Source organism: Scyliorhinus torazame, chromosome 21 (assembly GCF_047496885.1).
Source record: "Scyliorhinus torazame isolate Kashiwa2021f chromosome 21, sScyTor2.1, whole genome shotgun sequence".
NCBI lineage: Eukaryota > Metazoa > Chordata > Chondrichthyes > Carcharhiniformes > Scyliorhinidae > Scyliorhinus > Scyliorhinus torazame.
In genome coordinates, this window is record NC_092727.1 from 23,986,853 (window position 1) to 23,993,665 (window position 6,813).

The 6,813-nt window shown below is 51.1% G+C and overlaps 1 non-coding gene across 1 annotated transcript; it reads right to left on the reverse strand.

Annotated features, from left to right (window-relative positions):
- Positions 1-5,794: 5,794 nt before the first annotated feature.
- On the reverse strand, positions 5,795-5,867 carry trnat-agu (transfer RNA threonine (anticodon AGU)). The gene has a single exon. It is a non-coding gene; the product is annotated as a tRNA-Thr (tRNA).
- Between the last annotated feature and the right edge of the window lie 946 nt (positions 5,868-6,813).

Consider the following 6,813-nt stretch of genomic DNA (forward strand, 5'->3'; position numbering starts at 1 on the left):
ATCTCAAGAGCAGTGGGCAGAACAGGTTGGCACAGCGATGCCACTGACACCAGTAAATCAGCCAGATCCCTCCAGCTCCAGTCCCTACAGAAAATGCCTGCCAATGGAACAGTGAGATGTTCATTATTAAAACATGTCACACCTCATACATGCGAAGCCTCTGTCACGTTAATCTTCATAGTGGGCCTGGCCACCCCCATCCTCCTCTCCTCCCATCACCCCCCCCCCCCCCCACCCCCCCACTCCCCCCACCCCTAGCCACAGTGGTTATAGATCAAAATACCGATGCAGACCCCATTCAAAGGATGGGTGTGAGCGCAATGTCAGCAGAAAGAGAAGAGTCAGACTTCAGCAGAAATTGAGGACCACCTGAGTTTTTCCCATAGCGAGTTATCATCACTCTCCTGCCTTGTATGTGACCCGCTGAGAGCGCCAACACAGGGGCCATCAACCTGGAGTGATGTTACGCAGATCCTTGAGGAACATAGTGGTCGGGGAGGGGATGGTTTTACTGGGATGGGAAATGGGAGCGGAACAGGAATGGGGTGGAAGGGGGGGGGATTTGGGTGGGAGGGAGGAAAATGGGTGAGGGTAGGGGGATTGGGAGGAGGGGAACGGGGGAGGGGAGAGAGGAAGATTGGGGGCGGGGGGTTCAGCTGACAGACACAGCCTCATCCTAGGAGAATCTGGAGACTACGAGGGCCTCCCTGGTCCTCCTGGCATGTCGGACACATGCCGCCTTTCCTCCATCCTTCGCTTCCTCCTCGGCCTCATCCTCCTCCTCATATGAGAACGCATGTGCCTCCGCCTCCTCCTCCTCCAGCATGTTGCCCTGCTGCTGTGCCAGACTGTGGAGGGCTCAATGACAGCACGGGTGGCAATGTGGACCACGTTATAACGGGTCTCCGCCTCGGTGTCAAGCCTGTGCACTGGCGTCATCAACCATGATCTCAGTGGATCACCCTTGTCCTCCACGAGTCAACTCGTCATCCTGGGGTGGTCCTTGACGACACCAGGAATCTCTCTGGCAGTGCCCCAGGCAGTAGGTGTCGTGCACCCTGCCAAGGTGGCGGGCACACATCTGCAGGATTCTGAGGCGGTTGTCACACGCGATCTGAACATTCAGGGAGTGGAAGCCCTTCCTGTTAATGCACAACACTCCCTGAAGCCTCGGAGCTCACAGGGCGGCATGGGTGCTATCGATCGCCCCCAGGCCGAGGGCATCCCAGCGGCAGCAAATCCTGCATCTTGGTGGGCCTGATCCAGCTCAAAGATGATATAGTCTGATGCCCGGGAATATAGAGCAACCGGCACCTCCCAGATGGACCAATGGGCGGAAGATTGGGATATGTCACACAGGTTCCCGCTCGAGTCCTGGAATGACCTGGTGACATAAAACTTTAAGGCTGCAGTAACCTTCAAGGCTACTGGGAGTGGGTGTCCTCCTCCTCCTCCAAGGGGTGCTTTGTCAGCGAGGACATGGCACAGGTACCGCTCTGTGCCCCTGTTGAGATGCAGTCTTCTGCAGCACATGGTGTCTGTCGGCTTATTGAATGACCAACAACACCTGCACAACTTGGGCCGTCACTGCCCTTCCCTTCTGGCTCCCTCCTGAGCCTGATGGGTGGCCGGGTCTCCAAGATGTGTGGCAGCCCCAAGAACATGGGGTGCTGCCTTCAGCCTGCGTTGTCACTGCTACCTTCTCAGGTGCCTGCCCACGTTGCTTGTGGCAGCCTCCGCGGCATCAACTCCAACAAACATTATTATATCTGGAAGGAATTGGTGGAGAGACACCGACTGTCCCACCTTCTCTCAGATTGACATCCAGCGAGCCAGTTGTGCTGGCAAACCTTGATCTGTACACTCACGTCTGGCCACGTCAGGAGCCCCTAGACCCAGACCTCTGCTGGGAAGATGAAGGAGGCCGTGTTCAGCTACCCTCCATTCATCCACATACTTACCCTTTGGCCGCAAGAGGATCCTCAGTGGTGAAGCCCTAATCTGTTTGGTTGTTGGAAGCTGCCTCTGTGGTGCTGACGCTCCTAGAATACAGGCACACTGTTCAGCCATTAAAGGTTGCTGGACATGCAGTGCGCTAATCATTCTCTGAGACACGGCACCTGTGCATTCGAAGAAGCACTTGAGAGTTGAGGAGTGTGAAGTGCTCTCATAACTAACGAGACTAATTCCTCATTTGAAAGATCCTATATCTGTGAAGCTGGAGGCTGCTCACAGTCAAAGGGGGTAAAATTGACTTGCTGGAGAGAAGGCACAGCAGAGCACTGATCTGGGAGAATTTGGTCGGGCAAATAGGCTGAATCTGTGTTGCCCCTGTTATAGGTCTCCACAATATTTAAAGATGACTTGAAGACCTCACAGGTGCAAACCCCCCACCCCTCCAGCCCAGGGCTGACCCACGACCTGGAACACTTCAGTCCCCCTGACGAGTACTGGGGGTGGGGTGGGGGAGTGGGGAGGGCGGGGGGGGAGGGGGAGGGGGGGGGGAAGCAGCTCTGGTTTCCTTGAGCTGCATGCTGGAGGAATGGAAAGGTCTACTCACCTCACTTCCGCTCAGTAGGCATTGAGCCAGCTTCACAGTTTTGAGAAGGAATACTGAAGGATGGCCGCGTGACTTTCCGCTGGGGTGTCAAGTAATTCCTGACAGGCTGCTGCATTTGACTTGAATCCCGTTAATGAGATTGAAATGTATGCAAATGAGGGTGAATGATATTCTCAGCCGCTTTGGGTGTGATCCGGAACTCACCATCGGGAACAGACTGGGCATGCTGCAATCTCCACTATTCCCCCGGCACACCCCAGTCCACATCAGGCGCAACTCGATCGCTAAATCGCACCCTATATATTTGATGATTATATATTTGCTGATTATATATTTGATGACTATATTTGATGATTGATTGATTATTTGATTATTATGTATTTGATGACTATGGGTGAAATTCTCCATTTGGGAGACTATGGGCTGAATTCTCCGTTTCAGGGACTGTGTCCCTACGCTGTTGTGTAAACTGTGGCCTTTTCCGCCAGAAAAACTGGCAACAAAAGGCCACATATTCATAGCCTTGCAAGTGGGCTAGCAGGGAGCCGTCGTGAGGCTCGCAGCTCCAGCTGCAGATACGGCCCCCGAACTTCCGGGTCAGAGGCCGCGCAGGCGCATGGTGGCCGCTTCCAGCGGCCATACAGTGCTCCATGGGGGACTCAGCTGGACCACGCAAATTGTGCCCCCGATCGGCCGTGCGCCCGACCCGGACCGCCCACTCGAAAATACCCCGGTCCCATATAAACCCCCCCCCCACCCCCCGATCGGCCCGTCCCCGACCATGGCGGTCGCAGACTGAGTTCGTAGCCGCCACGCGAGTATCCCAAACGGCAGAACCATGAGTGGTCCACGCCATCGGAACCTCGGCCAGTCGGGGGTGGAAAATAGCGGGGCGGGCCTCTGGCAGTGGCCGCAGGTAGGCGATACGCGGTGCGGCGTACGCGGGGGCAGGAGAATCGTCGGACCTGCGCCAGTCCCAATTCCATGTGTGAAACTGGATTTTCCGTCCCGGTGCCAGGCGTGATTTTGGCATCGGGGTGCGGAGAATCCAGCCCTATTTGCTCCCACCGGAGTTGAATTGCGCTCCCAATCAGGAAGCAATTCCCAATTCTTTGCCATGTAAATTTATGTATGGTGAGGATTGCGAGGGATTCCCTCGGGAATCCCGCCAGTTTGAGCGGGCGGCCTGATAGCGAGATTCCGTAGCTGGTCACTCCCCGCATTGTTATTCAGCCCCACCCCTGGATTTTCTGGATTTTCCCCCTCCCCCCAGTTGGAGGGTGACCTGAAAACAGAAACCCCCTGAATAAAGAGACCACCCAAGATCTCCTAAATAAAGAGAACCCCCCTGTGACCCCCTAAATATGGACACCCGCCACAGGCCCTCCAGAAAAGTGACCCCTGTCAGGTATCCACCTGCAGGGAGACTGCTGTCAGGAGCCCCCCAGAAGAGATACCCCTGTCAGGAAGCTGGGGAGCAGTCCAGGTAGAGGCAGTGAAAAGGATACTGCTTTAACACTCACCTGGGCACTACACCTGCTGGCTCAGACACAGGTAGCAACACCTGTGAATTCCTGGAAAGAGAAAATCAGTCAGCTGTATTTAAACCCCTTTTGCTGTGGAAGCATTCATTCATTTCTCTTTGATATTGATTTTACTAGGCTGAGGGTGACAGATTCCACACATCTCTGCTGTCAGCATTGTTCCATTAATCTTCCTTCATGGTTGAGTAACTCTGAAGTGCTCTAACCACAATGTTTATAAGCATCCTGCTTTTGACTGACAACTACTGGACCATTTCAACCAGAGTTAATCCACGCCGGCTGGAGAGGGTTGACAGCGGCGGGATTTCGGCCCATCGCAGGCCGGAGAATCGCCGGGGGTGGGCCCGCCAACCGGCCCGATTCCCGCCGACCAGTGCGGCATGATTCCCGCCCCCGCCGAATATCTGGTTGCGGAGAATTCGGGACACAGCGGGGGCGGGGTTCACACCTGCCCCCGGCGATTCTCCGACCCGGTGGGGGGTCGGAGAATCGCGCACCTGTTTCGAGCACGTTTAGCAGGGTGTTTTGCAGCGCCAAGAGAGACCACTTTCTTTACCGGTAGTTAACCATTTTTTTGGCCGTGGCGAAGGAAGCTCTGCCGAGGCTGGCCTTACATAATTTCCTGCACTGACTTCAAAATGGAGTGGTTAGGGAATTGACACTTATATGCTAAAAACCTGGTCCACAGGGTGGATAACATCAAAGGGAAAAAAACGATATATCCATTGAAATATAACTGGAGAGGGGGTTGAGAGAAGCAGCTACCATCATAGCCACACCCGGGTGCAGAAAGCAGGCCCTCCTGAAACCAAACTGTTGCTGAAAGGCTGCTGTTTAAAATCAAAACTCAAACAGAGCACAATCTCTACGCTGAATATTGAAGTCACCTTTCCAAAGCATGTAAAATAACTTGTGGGGATGGTAACTGTGTGCGGGATTTAGCCCATAGAGCTATGTAACATTTGGGAAAATGAGGCATTTCTCAGAGTTCAGGGAACATAGGTAGTTGGGAACAATGGGTAACTTTATGAGATACTGCCTGTGTATAGCCATTAGTGGAGTAAGTGTAGTGTTTTATAACCTTTCCTAACGTGTATTTTCTTTTAAGTTAATTATTCTTTATTAATTGATTACAAGACTGGTCTGCTCCTCCCTGGTTTGCATACCGTTCTCATATTGTACAAAATTGAAAATATACACCACTAAGACCTAGTTCTTCAAATTACCGTATAACCATACAATTCGTACAGTGCAGAAGGAGGCCCGATCCTCCGATAGAGCACCCTACTAGGCCCACTCCCCCACCCTATCCCCATAAACCCATAATCCTACCTAACCTGCACATCTTTAGACATTAAGGGGGAATTGATCATGACCAATCCACCTAACCTGCACACCTTTGCACCGTGGGAGTAAACCAGAGCACCCGGAGGAAACCCACGCAGACACGGGGAGAAAGTGCAAACTCCACACAGTCAGTCAAGGCTGGAATTGAACCTGGGCCCCTGGCGCTGAGGCAGCAGTGCTACCCTGCCACCCAAGAATATCTTTGCACTTTCCAACATTATACCGGATTTCTCATGCTGATGACCACTCACCTAATCTGTCTGTATTTCTTTACAGGATCTCTGTGACCACCCACAGCTCACCTTACCATCGAACTTACAACCATCAGCTAAATTTCACCCATCGGCTCCAGCGAGAATTCAACTCGTGACCCCTGGTTAACTAGACCAGTGCTCTAACCACTGAGCTATGGAGCCAACTGCTACCCTCCTGGGTTTTGGGATACCCCCACATCGGTTGGGTTAACAACTGCTCGTGCTAAACACTTGTCGTTAAAAAACAGTTTTGACTTAAAATGACAACTCAGATAAGTTTCGTTCAAATATAGCAATCTCACAATATCCAATGCATTCAAGTGAGGAGCCAGAGAGTGAGACAATGTTTTCACAAAGTTGACAGCAGAGTGGTACATCATTGACATTGTTTTATTACACATCTGCCCTTGCTTGAAGTTGCGGTGGCATTCACACTCAATGATTGCGATTGGTGTTGGCTTTATTTTGACAGAAAGTTGCATCAATAAATTAGTGGACGGGACAATTCCATACTTCTCCTCAAGTCATTCGGTTACAGCCTTCCACAATTTCACTCGTTATGCTTCATCAGCTACTTTCCTCACAAACAAGGTCGTTGCTTTTTCATTTTAAATCAGTAAAGCTGAACAACCCCACTTAAACATGAATTGGAAACCATGCATCATATAAATCACAATTTGGTTACAAATCACAATCCAGTTGCCTGTAAAGAAAGCAAAGGGCAATTTGTTTGCTCAGCGAGTCCAAGAAATAAAATCACAAATGCATCTTTTAAACTTTGTCAAACCTTTGGAGTCACTCTATTTCTGAATTTCTAATAAATTTATTCACTGGTTCTCCATCTTGCCATTGTTCAGCTGCAAGGTGTTGATCTTTTCCTATAGAGTTTAGCTGAGATTGAACGAATATTGAGCAAGGCTGAGATTTGATTCAGACTATACTCAGTGACAAGAATATCTGAAAGATAAAAGCCTTAAAAGGGACACTGCCCTCATGAAAAACTGAATTTTAAAAAATATTTTTGAGGAGGCGGAAAGCAATGCAATGTTAGGGATATCGATGCTACTTACATTATCTTAATATGATCAATAATAGGCAGGGGTTCCAT